Raw genomic sequence first — 16801 nt, 5'->3', positions numbered from 1 at the left:
AGATTTTGGTCATTAAGTAATGCTCAGGTTTCTCGATCTCAGAAAACACTTTGCGTAGGTAGAGGCTCGATCCAGCGGCTACACTACTGCAATGGTATTTGTATTTGTATTTGTTTTATTTATATAGCGCAGACCAGGCCCAAGGGCAACCGGGCGCATATCTTAGAAGAACATTACAGGCATGACATATAGTTACAGTGTTTACAGTAAATTGTGAACAAAATACAAATGACGTTACAATTCAAGGTAGCAAACAGAGCATTAGTGAAGGAGCATAGCAGAACAGAGACCCAGTGGTGCCTTCACTGTTAGTGGATGGAGCGACACTCACCTCCGTTTCTAAGGGGTGGTCTCCTGGACACAATTGAAGAGCGTAGGGACCCTTTTGAGAATTAACCAGTGATAGTGTGCCCACTTGTGTCATGTAACGTGGGTACAATAATCCTGGCGGAGATCTTATCCTTCACCAATGCACTTCCACCCCGCTATTCCCCTGATTTGGTTGCATGGAGAAAGAGAGCATACTTCCAGGATTGGGGGATTACGGATTCATGGTAGCTCAGCCGCCACCAATCATTTGCCCCAATGTGGATTACTGTCAACATTTAGAGTACTTCTTGGGTTGTGCACCATGCCATCTAACTGGGCGGTCCTTTCTGCACTTTGAGCATAATGCTGGGATCGCAGTCATTGTAGTATTTAACTCGGCTTTCTCGGTACCACTACAATAGTATTAGCGTCTGACAAACCCACCTCTTGTAGGGCATCGCCTTCTCTCAGCAGGGCAATTCTGGCGACCGAGGATGGCCACTGAGTATGGTTCCATGGGGATAATGTGTGAATGGGTTAATGTCTAAAACTGTACAGTAACGCAATCCGTGCCTGTAGGGATAATTCTGTCGTGCTTGACAATAAGCACGCCAAAAGCAACCAGGGGGGGTGGGAACAGTCCCATCTTTTCTTTGGCCATCACTAAGGGAACCCTATCACCAGCAATGTTCCCAGTTGGCCCTATTATGGATACCGTGAGGGCTACACTGTTAGGGTGGGGAGCCGACCGGTCTGATCTTCTCTCAGTGGTCACTAAGAAGAGGCAGAGAAGGGATTGCACATCCATCTCCTGACTCAAGCAGACTTTCTACGGTTCAGTCGTGCAAGATTCCTGGCAGTCAACACCAATATGATTTACTCTGTACATAAAAGAGGTTGTGTTAGCTCAGTGCCTCTGTGCAAGGAGGCCCCATTGATCCGGTTCTGTGCACACCAACATGGGGTGATATTCTCTATAGCACCAAATGTCCTGCAGGCCAGATGCTTAGTCACCCCGAGTGGGACGGGAATGCCCAGATGGGGGTCCCATGCCTGCTGGGCCTACAGACCCAAGATACTCCTCACTGATGAGGTCCAACAAGGCCAAAACATGTCTGGGGATGCTTGTGGTCTCGTGCAGAAGGGATGTGACCAACCAGGTCAGGCTGGTCTTCCCCTTTTGCGGTGGGAGTAAGCTTGATTTGCATATGGTCTTTCCCCTTTTGTAATGGCTTCGCAGGCGAAGAACAATGGTCTGGAGGGTTGCCCAGAGCAAGGCCAGAGGTTAAGATTAATTCTAAAACTTCCAACAATCACCTCTTTTGTTTTTGCTGCAGGCCAGATACGGCATACCACAGGTGGAACTTGCACCTAACGGCGATAAGACATTGCGCTTTCCCAGGTGGATCTGTTTGCCTCCAGAAAAATCAGGAAATGTAATCTATTCTACTGAAGAGTGCTTCTTCTCGGGCAGGAGAAATCTGGGAATTGCACTGCTCATGGGCTGGCACTTCTGATCCAGTGTGTGCCTTATTACTGGCTCCTCGGATTACCTCTTTTTGTGAGGATACTTCATAATATTGGAATACCATAACCCTTGTGTCTTGCATCTGGACTTGAAAGTCATGCCACCAAATGAATAATGGACTCTGGCCCAGGTGCTCCGGAGTTCCCTCTGAGAAGAAAGAGCATGTCTTATCTGAATAACCAGATCCTTCACAAAATCTAGACAGCCGGAGCCTGCCTGTCTGTTAAGGGGGTGATCAGGATTGGAATTTCGATGAAGAAGCGTTGGAAGTTATGTTGTTGGCCCGCAGGTTGTCAGCAAATCATATATTGCCAAGCCTTTAATGAGGACCATAGTATCTCAAATTCCCCTTCTCCCAGAAGATCCATCTTCTGCTGCACTTTACTCCTTTATTATAGTATTTTTAGGGTATTTATTGAGTGCAGACTAAGCTTTGGGAAGCAACTTAGCATCCTCTGCTTCGATCTACGATTGACAAAAGGACTCATTGCCTCATCCTTGAACTAGCACTCAGCTGCCACATCTCCATGTCACGGGAGTACCAGCTTGATGGTCAACTCTGTGTGGGCATTGTGGTTCCTCATGAGGGAAAGCCTATTTTTGATCCTACTGTCACCAGGTGAATTGTTATATGTTGTGATGAAGTCCACTGCCTGACCTTGCTGATGGATGGTGGGGTCGCCAAGAGGGTCTGGTGCCGCCACAAGCCAGGCGATGCTAGGCACAGGGGCGACGTGGGGAGGACCCCATGGCAGGCCACACCATGACATGTGCAGAAGGCAAGGTTTGTCACTTTGTTGCCATAAAAACTCCTATCACTTTAAGAGCGTCGATGATTGTCAGTCCCGCAGAGCGGGTAGCACCTGTATGCTCGGCTCTCCTCATGTGAGTGCAGAAATCATATCCAAAACCAGAGGGGGAAAAGTGCCGCCCAAACTAAGACAGAAAACTCAAGCAGTGAACCAGTCAACTCACATGCCTTATCACATATACACATAAAACTTGTTAGGCTGAGGCAGTCCTCCTTGAGGGAAAGGCCAGGGTACATTAAGCAGAGCGATAACCACCAATGGAAAGAGACTGAACAACCGCAAGTCCCACCTCAAAACTGCAAGCCATCCCCAAGGGCGGGCCCATGAACCAGTCTCCATACCAATTGCATAAGGCGACACAACTGAGTTCCCTTAGGAGAGAGAGAAGTAGGTTCAAGGACCTATTAAATGAAAGGGCTACGCAGAAGACTGCAGAAGTCTGGAGAACAGGTTCATTGGGGGACAGCTAGTTGAGAGTGCAGAAGGAGCTCGAGCTGCAAATAGAATGGCAGAGGAGAGAGACCCAGGTGGCTCGGGAGAGAAGACCCTAGGAGGCTGGGATAAGGAGCTAGGAAGCTGGAAGGGAGAAAGGCCCTGTGCGAATGGAAGAGACCAAAATATAGCACTTAAACAGCCACGATCCAGAACATAGATGTCACTCTTGAAATCATGGACAAAGGCTATGTATGCCTCCTAGTCCTCTCTGCTGCATTCAACATAGTTGACCACCTCACATTGACCATCCTACTTGAGAACAAAATGGGCGTCTCGTGCATAGTTGTGAAATGCAAAATGTTTGGCAACCTACCTCTCGGACAGGAACCAAGCCGTCCAAATGGGCAACTTAAGGTCAGACTGCCGCCCAGCCTCAATACTCTCCCTGGGGATCTTACATGGAGTCTTTGGGATCACTTTTCAATGATCCAGACATCTCACTCCACCAATGATACCCAATTAAACTTAAAGTCAGTGGTACCCAGGAGATCTCACCCTGGAATTGACTTGCCTCCATCCAACCAAGGATGACAAGCACATACCAGAAAGGTCAATCCCTCAAAGGCGGATTTCCACCTACTTGGTCGCTCATCTAAACAGAAAGCCATTCAAGAATGGCTAAACGACATACACCTTTATGGCTTCTCACCTCACCAGTCTTCAGCTGCCAAATCCCACAGGTTCACTATAGACAGCACTCGCTTCTTTCAACAATGCTGAACAAAAAGGCTCAAACTGCCTTGTACTAGCTTACTCTTCTTCGTAGGATAAAACCCTTCATTCCACTCAAGGGATCCAGGATCACATTTCAGGATCATGTCATATCCCATATCAATGGGGGAAATGCCCTCCTTACCAGCGTTCCATTGATGTACCATGTCCAACTTAGGACTGCCCAACACGCTGTGGCATGACTCAAAATAGGAAACCTCCTGTAGACTTCTAATGGTACCAGGCAACCCACAACTACGCCCCAAACACCACTGGCATTGTTGAGCCCTCCACCTCCTGTAGACTTCTAATGGTACCATGCAACCCACAACAATGCCTCAAACAGCATTGGCATCTTTGAGTCCTCAACCTCTTGTAGACTTTTAATGGTACCATGCAACCCACGACTACACCTCAAACACCACTGACATTCCTGAGCCCTCAACCCCCTGTGGATTTCAAATGGTACCATGCAACCCACTACTATGCAGCAAACAGTACTAGCATCTTTGAGCCCTCAACCTCCTGTAGATTTCTAATTGTAACCTGCAACCCACGACTATGTCTCAAACAGCACTGGCAATTTTGGGCCCTCAACCTCCTGTAGACTTCTAATGGTAGCACACAACCCACAACTGCGCCCCAAAAACAACTGGCATATTTGAGCCCTCAAACTCCTGTAGACTTCTAATGGTACAATGCAACCCACGACTACGCCCCAACGCCACTGGCATCTTTGAGCCCGCTCCCTCCTGTAGACCTCTAATGGTACCATGCAACCCACGGCAATGCCCCAAACACCACTGGCATCTTTGAGCCCTCAAACTCCTGTAGTCTTCTAATGGTACCATGCAACCCACAATACACCCCAGACACCACTGCCACCTTTGAGCCCTCTTCCTGCTGTAGACTTCTAAAGGTACCATGCAACCCACGACTATGCCCCAAATACCACTGGCATCTTTGAGCCCTCTCCCTCCTGTAGACTTCTAATGGTACCATGCAACCCACGACTATGCCCCAAACACCACTCTCATCTTTGAGCCCTCTCCCTCCTGTAGACTTCTAATGGTACCATGCAACCCACGACTACGCCCCAAATACCACTGGCATCTTTGAGCCCTCAACCTCCTGTAGACTTCTAATGGTACCATGCAACCCACGACTACGGCTCAAACACCACTGACATTCTTGAGCCCTCAACCCCCTCTAGACTCCTAATGGTACCATGCAACCCACGACTATGCCGCAAACAGCACTGGCATCTTTGAGCCCTCAGCCTCCTGTAGATTTCTAATGGTAACCTGCTACCCATGACTATGTCTCAAACAGCACTGGCAATTTTGGGCCGTCAACCTCCTGTAGACTTCTAATGGTACCAGGTAACCCACAGCTGGCATATTTGAGCCCTCAAACTCCTGTAGATTTCTAATGGTACCATGCAACCCACAATTACACCTCAAAAACCATTGGCATCTCTGAGCCCTCACCCTCCTGTAGACTTCTAATGGTACCATGCAACCCACGACTACGCCCCAAACACCACTGGCATCTTTGAACCGTCAACCTTCTGTAGACTTCTAATGGTAACATGCAACCCACAACTACACCCCAAACACCACTGGCATCTTCAAGCCTCCTGTAGACTTCGGGTGGTACCATGCAACTCACTACGCTTCAAACACCACTAGCATCTTTGAGCCCCCAACCTTCTGTGGACTTCTAATGGTACCATGCAACCCACAACTATGCCCCAAACACCACTGGCATCTTTGATCCCTCAACCTCCTGTAGACCTCTAATGGTACCATGCAACCCACAACTTTGCCTCAAACACCACTAGCATCTTTGAACCCTCAACTTTCTGTAGACTTTTAATGGCACCATGCAACCCACTGTGCCTCAAACAGCACTGGCATCTTTGATCCTTCTCCCTCCTGTAGACTTCTAATGGTACCATGCAACCCAGGACTACGCCTCAGACACCACTGGCATCTTTGAGCATTCAACCTTCGGTAGACTTCTAATGGTACCATGCAACCCACGACTATGCCTCAAACACCACTAGCATCTTTGAACCCTCAACTTTCTGTAGACTTTTAATGGCACCATGCAACCCACTGTGCCTCAAACAGCACTGGCATCTTTGATCCTTCTCCCTCCTGTAGACTTCTAATGGTACCATGCAACCCACGACTATGCCACAAACAGCACTGGCATCTTTGAGCCCTCAACCTCCTGTAGATTTCTAATGGTAACCTGCTACCCATGACTATGTCTCAAACAGCACTGGCAATTTTGGGCCCTCAACCTCCTGTAGACTTCTAATGGTACCATGCAACCCACAACTGTGCCCCAAACACAACTGGCATATTTGATCCCTCAACCTCCTGTAGACCTCTAATGGTACCATGCAACCCACAACTTTGCCTCAAACACCACTAGCATCTTTGAACCCTCAACTTTCTGTAGACTTTTAATGGCACCATGCAACCCACTGTGCCTCAAACAGCACTGGCATCTTTGATCCTTCTCCCTCCTGTAGACTTCTAATGGTACCATGCAACCCACGACTATGCCACAAACAGCACTGGCATCTTTGAGCCCTCAACCTCCTGTAGATTTCTAATGGTAACCTGCTACCCATGACTATGTCTCAAACAGCACTGGCAATTTTGGGCCCTCAACCTCCTGTAGACTTCTAATGGTACCACGCAACCCACAACTGTGCCCCAAACACAACTGGCATATTTGAGCCATCAAACTTCTAATGGTACCATGCAACCCACGGCAATTCCCCAAATACCACTGGCATCTTTGAGCCCACTCCCTGCTGTAGACTTCTAATGGTACCATGCAACCCACGACTATGCCCCAAACAACACTCTCATCTTTGAGCCCTCTCCCTCCTTTAGACTTCTAATGGTACCACGCAACCCACAATTGTGCCCCAAACACAACTGGCATATTTGAGCCATCAAACTCCTGCAGACTTCTAATGGTACCATGCAACCCACGACTACGCCCCAAACACCACTGGCATCTTTGAACGCTCAACCTTCTGTAGACTTCTAATGGTACCATGCAACCCACGACTACGCCCCAAACACCACTGGCATCTTTGAGCATTCAACCTCCTGTAGACTTCTAATGGTACCATGCAACCCACTATGCTTCAAACACCACTGGCATCTTTGAGCCCTCAACCCCCGGTAGACTTCTAATGGCACCATGCAACCCACGACTACGCCCCAACCACCACTGGCATCTTTGAACCCTCAACCTTCTGTAGACTTCTAATGGTACCATGCAACCCACTATACTTCAAACACCATCTGCATCTTTGAGCACTCAACCTCCTGTAGACTTCTAATGGCACCATGCAACCCACTATGCTTCAAACACCACTGGCATCTTTGAGCCCTCAAGCTCCTGTAGACTTCTAATGGTACCATGCAACCCACGACTACGCCCCAAACACCACTGGCATTTTTGAACCCTCAACCTTCTGTAGACTTCTAATGGTACCATGCAACCCACGACTACGCCCCAAACACCACTGGCATCTTTGAGCCCTCAACCCCCTGTAGACTTCTAATGGCACCATGCAACCCACTATACTTCAAACACCACCTGCATCTTTGAGCATTCAACCTCCTGTAGACTTCTAATGGTACCATGCAACCCACTATGCTTCAAACACCACTGGCATCTTTGAGCCCTCAACCTCCTGTAGACTTCTAATGGTACCAACAACCCACGATTACGCCCCAAACACCACTGGCATTTTTGAACCCTCAACCTTCTGTAGACTTCTAATGGTACCATGCAACCCACGACTACGCCCCAAACACCACTGGCATCTTTGAGCCCTCAACCCCCTGTAGACTTCTAATGGCACCATGCAACCCACGACTACGCCCCAAACACCACTGGCATCTTTGAACCCTCAACCTTCTGTAGACTTCTAATGGTACCATGCAACCCACTATAGTTCAAACACCACCTGCATCTTTGAGCACTCAACCTCCTGTAGACTTCTAATGGTACCATGCAACCCACTATGCTTCAAACACCACTGGCATCTTTGAGCCCTCAACCTCCTGTAGACTTCTAATGGTACCATGCAACCCACGACTACGCCCCAAACACCACTGGCATTTTTGAACCCTCAACCTTCTGTAGACTTCTAATGGTACCATGCAACCCACGACTACGCCCCAAACACCACTGGCATCTTTGAGCCCTCAACCCCCTGTAGACTTCTAATGGCACCATGCAACCCACAACTATGCCCCAAACACCACTGGCATCTTTGAACCCTCAACCTTCTGTAGACTTCTAATGGTACCATGGAACCCACTATACTTCAAACACCACCTGCATCATTGAGCACTCAACCTCCTGTAGACTTCTAATGGTATCATGCAACCCACTATGCTTCAAACACCACTCTCATCTTTGAGCCCTCTCCCTCCTGTAGACTTCTAATGGTACCATGCAACCCACGACTACGCCCCAAACACCACTGGCATCTTTGAGCCCTCAACCCCCTGTAGACTTCTAATGGCACCATGCAACCCACGACTAGGCCCCAAACACCACTGGCATTGGAAGCAAGATGACGAGTGAGCAACACAGGTTTGAATCCCGCTCTGAGCTTAGAAACCTCTTCGGTATTAAGCGCGTTATCAACAAAAAAAATTATAATATATAATATAATAATATCTTTGAGCCATCAATCTTATATTATCCCTGTCCATCTATCCTACAACTCCTAGTAGTACCATCTCCAGCTCTGTACAAACACCACCAACTGTCCTATCCACGGCCCTTTAAGCAAAGAACATAAGCCCAAGAATGGCCTGGAGCTTTCTGTAATCTCTTTCCCTTTAAGCGACCAAACAGTGGATTTTGATTGGCTTCATGATAACAAGTCAGCGAACAGCAATCCTTACCTTTGATGAGTTCCACTGTCAGTGGGACATCCGACATACATGCACATCTAAAGTCAACACATTCTTGCAGGCGAAGAGGTGCACTCCTGGCAAAATCCTGAACCTCTTGTGTTAGAGTTATATATATCAAGAGGCAGGGCAAATGTCAACAAGGCTGTTTCAGGTCTTGAATTAAAGAGCTACACTATAAACATAACATTGCTTTAAAGTAGGAGAAGGTTCAAGACGTTCTTATCCAAGCCTGGAGGGTTTATCCGGAACCCTCCTGATGGAGGGAACAAGGAGTGGAAAGAAGAGAGACGGGGGTGGGGAGGGCTGCCAAGGGACATACACAGTTTAGCCTGAAGGGTTGATACCCGACAGATGGAGGAAGCAAGAAGAGAAGAGGAGAGAAGAGAGGTAGGGGGGGAGGATTCCTGGGGGTAATGCACATCTAAACCTGGAGGGTTTAGCCAGAACCCATGTGATGGAGGGAGCAAACTCATCGTACAACATGGGAGGATGGGTAAGGGCATATAAGGGGTAGGGGGGGTGGGAGGATAGAGAATAAATAAAAGGCAAGGGAGGGGGTTGGGTGGACAACCTCCCCAAATAAAAAAAAAAAGAAATTCCATGAGTTCTTTCGGCAAACACATTTCGGCAAAAAACTCAGCGACACAAATCCGGGGTTGAATGAACATAGAGCCCCATGAAGAGGTCGTGGGCGAGGAGAGAGATGGAGGGAAGCGATGCCAGGGGATATGTGCAACTAAGCCCATAGAGTTTATCTAGACCCCAACTGATGATGGAGGAAGGATGTGGAAGGAGAGAGATGGAGGGAAGAGATGCTAGGGTTCATGTGTTCATGTGCAGCTAGGCTCGGAGGATTTATAGAGAATCCGACTGAGGGACCACAGATGGGGGAGATGCCAGGAAACATACAGAGCTAGGTCTGGACCCTGACTCAGGGAGAGGACATTCTAAGAGGGTGTCACGGGAGGGGTGGTGGAATTGAAACGAAACGCTACGAGAAAAAGACATTTAGCAGGAACCGCATTCTCCTATTTGATAGCCAAACTATGGAACTCGGTACCCACGGAAATAAGAACGACAGAAGAGCACCTACCTTTCTGAAAATGACTGAAAAGCTGTTTATTCAACTCACTGAAACCAGCATAAAAACACGCACCCCCACTCTGGGACCAAAGCAAACATGGGACAATACGATCGAAGAACCAACCAAAAACAACCACATACCTAGAACCAAACAGAAACCAACTAACCAACCCCACCCAATTTTCTTACTGAGTCATGTGAGCATCTGGAGACCATGCAAATATCAGCAGCAGTGCACAGTATATGATATGATGGGTTATTTATAACACGCTTAATACCCAGAGGTTTCTAAGTGCAGATCCAGGGATCGAACCTGTGTTGCTCCTTGTCGTCTTGTTTCCAAGGCGAGCACGTTGCCCCTGAGCTATACCTACCGGTTATATATATATCGGTTACCTACCGAGCCTCCCGATATATAAAACCTTCATCACAGCCAGGCACATTTGTATGTGCAGTGGTATAAGCCAGTGTTTAGGGTTCAGCAGTGTAATAGTATGCATTTCTTATGGTGTGAGTGCCTATAAAAAATCAATTACAGAATGAGTGGTGTCGATGCTTAATATATTACCCCTCTGCTGCCTGCCAATCGAAGGCAATAGAGAGACGGTTTCCAATTGCAACGACCCCTGGGTCCCGACAAGTATTGTTGTGCTTTACACGCTCTCCATAATGGAAACGTAGTTTTTTGTTTTGCAAAGCATCTCAAAATATGTACGTCCTTTCCAAATACAAAGACTAGTATCCCTAATGCCCTAATCCATGCTGTGGGAATGCCAGTGATGTTGCAGGACAGGCCTATCCTCTGACTCACGCACAGCCCTATGAAGGCCTTGACGTCACGACCTTCACTTTCCCCAGTGAGCCCTTGAAAATCCGCCCTGCTGATGAAAATGAAGGTCTAGTCACCCATCCCACTCCCTGCCTGTTTGAGCCTGGGGGTGGGGCTCAGAATTCTCATCCCACTCCTCGCCTCGCCTCGTACCAGGGTGGGGAAATCGAGGGCGACTCCTTACCTTGTTTGAATGTGTGTGTGTATAAGAGCTGTTCGAATGTCAGTATGCATGTGTGTGAGTGGATTTAGTAGTATATATATGTGTGTGTGTGGGTGCATGCTTGTGAATGAATGCTGTTTGCTTGGGCCTCACTCAAGCACCCTTCTTAGCGAGAAGCAGAGGCTGCATTTCCACCACTCCCTCTGCCGAGAGCATCCATGAGTAATGAGGCCGGAGGTCACAGTTCATCAGCATGGCATTAAGAAGCACAAACCAAGTCTGCCCTTAGCTAAACTTTCCTTACAAAGTGTTTTCTTAAGAAGAGTGAATGAATTCGCACAAAATGCAAAATAACAGTGATATTAAAAAGGAGGTGGTTCAGTCAATCATTGACTATAGAGAATGAGGTGCTCTTTTTGTAGGTAGCCTTTATGACCCGCAGACTTGTGGCATCAGGGAGTTTGGGAGATGTAGTGTTGGGAGGGGGCAGGAGCGGAGCGCGACTGGGCAGCAGGTTGGAAGGGAAGTGACGCGGGGAAGGGAAGTCATTTGGGGTAAGCAGTTGAGGAATAAAGCTGGTTGGCAGACTGCATTGAGGCCGCATCTTTCTTTATGTGACGCAGTGCGGGCATAAGTGTTTCCCGGGAGGTCCCTGGGATACGGTAATGACATTGGCGATGCAGCGGAAGAGCCTGCGTGGCGGATAATTTCAGCAGCACACGTCGGGCTGCTCCAATGTCGTTGGTGCGCACCGCCGGTGCGGCTGTGACAGTACATGTCCCACGTTCCAGCAGCGAACTGCAGGCTGCTCGGCGGCCTCTTGCGGAGGCCTCAGTGAATCGGCTCTGCAGCGAGTAAGGCCTTCTGCTACACTGGACTGGCGAAAAGGCCACAGGTCAGTGGTTGCAAGTATAGCTTTTGCCACTGCAGTCGCCATTTTGGGGGAGAAGACCCCATTGAGTGGGTGACTAGGCCTGTTACATCAGGACGTGGCCTTATGGAAGGTGGGTGGCTTAAAGCCCTGTAGAAGCTCTGTATTGGCACACCCAGGCTGCCACTTTGATATTCATTGCGATTGATTTGAATTACCTAGTTACCCTACCTACAGACACAGCCAGTCCCATTCGTCGACATGTCTGCCCATGATATTCCCACTACAGTCCCTGTTACGTCCCAGTACAGGTGCAGAAGAGGGCCCAGGAGTCCCTGCCGTTGCAGCTACCAGGGGTATTTGACATCACAGACACCAGCAACATGGGACGTAGATGGGCCAGAGACTTTGACCTATAAGTGAGCACTATGGGGCCCATGAAGGATCATAGACAGCAATGCCTGTTAAAGCTGGCAGTGGGACCCGCAACCAGAGATATCATCGATGAACTGCCCGCCTACTCCATTGATACCATTCATGGGTTGAAGGCTGTTCATGCACTTGTTTCAATCCGCATACAAATGTGGACTATGAGCGCCATGTCTTTCATACCACCAAACAACAAAAGGGCGAGACGATGGACACATTTGTAATGAGACTGAGGATCAAGCTCAAACATTGTGACTTCAACAATTACTCAAACACTGAGGCTCTACACTCTCAGATAATTGCTGGATGCGAATCACAAAACTTCAGGAGGAAGCTACTACATAAACCCAGGAGGCTGGAAGAGATTTTGATGCTGGCTAGAGCTGAATTAGCAGTGGAATCACAGGTGGAAACCATTGTTCTCCGCAACACACCCGGAGATGGTGCAGAGGTTAGTGAGGGTGTCACCCAAGGGGATCTGTTTTGCTACAGATGTGGGTAAGAAATTCCATGCAAAGGCATGTGTACGGCCCTTGGGCAGCTGTGATCGGCATGTGGAGGCAAAAATCACTTTACGTCCGTCTGCAGGGTGTCCAGGAACCTGGTGAAAGGTGACAGTGAAGGAGGCAGCTCAGCCAGGACCAGAGATCGCACACCAACGGCCGCCTCAGCGGCATCGCAAGCAGTGGCACATGCCCATGGGAAATATAGAGATGGGGGATGACGGGAGGACGACTCGGGAGACGAAAAGAAATCAAAGGATCCCAGACGCTATTGCATGTCGACATCAAGGCCAGTCAGAAGGTCAAGACCCCATGCTAGACACCATATTGAACAGTCACCGTCAGAGACAACACTCAGCTCCTTGGAAGGCGAGCAACGGTGGAAAGGGTTTCTTAACGCCCTGGGCAACAACCAGGCCACTAAATATAGTCCCACACTGCTAATGCATCCAAATGAGAGGCATATGGAATTCTTAGTGGAGACAGGTGCCACTGTAAATGTCATCAGTGAAGAATGTACCAAACACTTCCACAAGCACCCAAACTGCGCCCATCAGAGGTGTACATCTACCGTACGGGTTCAAGGCCATGCTATCCTGCATAGGTCAGTTTGAAGTGAGATGCGGGTACAAGACGCAAGAAAAGAAATTCCAGTGCACGTGATATCAACGGCAACCGAGTGTGGGTGCATTCTGAGTTTTAAAGCTGCCATTGACATGGGTCTAATACATGTACTATATAGATTAATGGTCAACAAGTACATAGACACTGTGGACAAGTTAGACCAACTGTTTCCAACGCTGTTCAACAGCATCAGGAAGTTAAAAAATAAGCAGATCAAGCTTCACATTGACAAAGACGTGGCACAACATTACCGATGCATCCCTGTCAACATACAGTGACATGGGGAGGAAGACCTTCACAAATTGATGGAGCAAGACATAATAGAGCCATCAGTAGGATCCACTCCATTGGTGTCACCCATCGTGCCAGTGACAAAGAAGGGTTCAGACACCATCCATCTGTGTGTGGACATGAGGCGACCAAACCAAGTCATCAAGAGGCAATGTCATTTGGCCCCCTGCATCACTGACATGATACACCTATTGAATGACGCCAAGGTGTTCTCTAAGCTGGACCTCAACAAGGGCTATGATCAGCTGGTCTTAAGCTCAGAGAGCGGCTACATCACAGCATTTGTGATGCACTTTGGCTTGTGCAGGTGCAAACGTTTAAGTTTTGGTGTCTCTTTGGTGGTTGAGCAAACCTCACCCTAAACAGGGAAAAGTGTGAATTCAGGAAGGGCACCTTATGTTTCTTTGGGCATATCTACTCCGAAAAAGGGCATGACACCAGATCCTGAGAAAGTGGCACCACTAAATGAGACATCTCCGACGACAAATGTATCAGAGCTCCGGGTCAGTCTTGGGGCTGGCAAGTTATTGCACAAGAAACTTCAAAGACTCTGCCACCATTAGTGAACCATTGAGGGCTCTGACAAAGCAGCAGGCACCATTTCACAGGCCAAAAACGTGGCTTATTTTGATGTCACTAGAGACACAGAACTGACCTTGGACGGAAGTCCACTTAGTCTTGGCGCAAAAGGTAAAGGGCAACTCACAACACAGACGTATCATCTCTTACGTCAGTAGAAGCTTGTCAAAGATGGAACATGCATACTCGCAGACTGAGAAAGAGAGTTGGCAGTCGTCTGGGCATGTGAGCATTTTCATTTGTTCCTGTACTGGAAGCCCTTCACAATCATCACAGATCACCAGTTATTATGGCTCCTCACTGGCAACCCCCAAGCGAAAATGCCAACCCTGCATAGCTCGGTGAGGCCTGCAGCTGCAGGACTATGCATTTGATATCATACACCGGCCAGGGAAAGAGGAAAATCCGGATGATTTTCTGTCACATCACCCGAGGAAAGCTGATTTACCTGAACCATCGGTGGCAGATAGATATATCAGATAGTTTGTGCAGCAAGAATACCACAAGGGGTGTATCCTGTGAACTTTGCTCAAGAAGGGGAAATGGGTGTGGCCATAAAATCATTGTCGAGGGGCTGCAATCGGGAAGGTGGAGGAGAGCTAAAGAGAGAGGTCATCTCGAGTCAGAGGAGGTGAAGGGGGACGTGGGCAGTCCCCTACTGGTGAAGGACGAATTGGCACTGTTGGTTGAAACCCTTCTATTCAAGGGAAACAAGCTGCTGGTACCTACATCCCTGAGGAGGAGGAAGGTGGTGGAGTTGGCACATGAGGGACATCGAGGGATTGTGTCAACCAAGTGGATGTTACAGCAGAAAGTGTGTTTTCCAGTACTAGGCATGGTGGTTGAGGAACTATTTAAGGAGTATCCCACATGCTGTCTTATCGTCCGGGTGAGACATCCAGAACCGCTCAAGTTGATATAACTGCTGCAAGCAGTGTGGGAAGAAGTGGTTGTCAACTTCTGTGGACCCATCAAATGGGGGAAATATGTGTTAGCCGCGATGGACGAATATTCATGATTCCCGGAAGCATAGATGCTGGCTTCCACGGCTGCGCAATCGTGTGATACCGGTTTTGGACAGTATAATCATGGCATATGGCATTCCCAGAAAGGTAAAGTCCAACAATGGGCCTCCATTTACAGGCCAATACTTCAAGACATTTGCGGAGTACATGGGGTTCAGTTACAGGAAGGTAACCCCCCACAGGCGAACAGGACCATTGAACTATTCATTGGCAACTTGAAGAGAGCTCTCCAAGTACCTCATTTGATGGGACAACAATATTAACAAGTGCTACACCAGTTGCTTTGGGACTAGAGGAACACCCCTCACAGCTCCACAGGGAAATGTCCTGCAGAAGTAATGTTCGGCAGAAGCATTCACACCCGGATACCACACCACCCGAGGGAATCTGAAATGTATGTGGATGATTACACCGTGAGGACATGTGATGGGGCTGCGAAAGAGAAAATGAAATGGAATGGTGATAACAGGCGGGGTCCGAAGGAGTCGTTGTTGGTCCATGGATACGTGGCAGTCGTGAAGCAGCCGAAAACCAACAAGCGCACTGCCAACTTTCATGAGGATCCTTTGATCGTAACTGGGAAGAAAGGTTCCATGATCACGGCAGAAGGGGACCCGAAATTCCTCACATTTCAAAAGAATGCCAATGGCTGGCTGGAAACAGAGCATCCCCAGTCGTCAAAGAGAGACTCTATATTCCTCTAATGAGTCCTATGAAGATGATGGCGAAGACTCGGTCTGGGCCGATTGAGATGACCCGGAACCCGTGCCCAGATCTGGACAGTCAGAGGTGACGCAGGGAAGGGAAGTCAATTGGGGGTAAGCAGTTAAAGAATAAAGGTGGTTGGCAGACTGCCTCGAGTCTGTGTCTTTCTGTGTACGACGCAGTGGGGGCATAAGCGTTTCCTGGGAGGTCCACAGGAAGCGGTTATGACAAGACTCTTTTCACGGCGCTGTGCAAAAAACACCCTGCGACTATGAATTACACTAAAAAATAAATAATGTTCCTCTACATGGTATTCTGTACATCTCGCAACTAGAAGTATGTGACTGGCCAAGTAATTGTAATTGGTTATTTATAACACGCTTAATACCCAGAGGTTTCTAAGGGCGATATCACACTTATATGCTGATAGCCCATCCGTCCTGCTTCCAACATACCTCTCGCTCCGTTGATATCACGAGCCATCCACCGCTCGTTCTTTTCAGTGCGCGGCCCCATACTCTCGAACCATTCAAATCTGCGGGCAGCGGGGGGCGGTTCTCACGGCCGCTCCCGTGGTTGGGGGGGCCGCACAGGCACCTGATGCCGGTCCCTCTGTCTCCTGCTCACACGGTCACTGCGCACGCTGCCCGGGCACACTCGCTCGTCAAAGCCCCATGCAACCACGCCTTCAGTCGCTGTTTGGTGTTTCATAAGTACATGGGTACAATGTATCCATTTCGCTTCGCTGCCGGATCTGTCCCACAGGTCGCACAGTCACGGTAGCTCGCCCTTTGTTAGCCGCCATTTTGGATACAAAGTCGCAGGGCCGTCAAGAGCTTCGTTGTTAGTTCCACCGCCGCTGCCCATACAATCA

At 48.6% G+C, this 16801-nt stretch overlaps 1 protein-coding gene across 3 annotated transcripts in view; it reads left to right on the top strand.

The window, feature by feature from the left end:
* Window positions 1-16801, top strand: part of IL18BP (interleukin 18 binding protein) — a 158953-nt gene that overhangs the window by 30540 nt on the left and 111612 nt on the right. The window lies entirely within an intron of this gene.

Source organism: Ambystoma mexicanum, chromosome 7q (assembly GCF_040938575.1).
Source record: "Ambystoma mexicanum isolate Mex_15411 chromosome 7q, UKY_AmexF1_1, whole genome shotgun sequence".
NCBI classification, from domain to species: Eukaryota; Metazoa; Chordata; class Amphibia; order Caudata; family Ambystomatidae; genus Ambystoma; species Ambystoma mexicanum.
The sequence above is the reverse complement of the archived record's forward strand: the minus strand, read 5'-3'. Positions and strand labels throughout refer to the sequence as shown.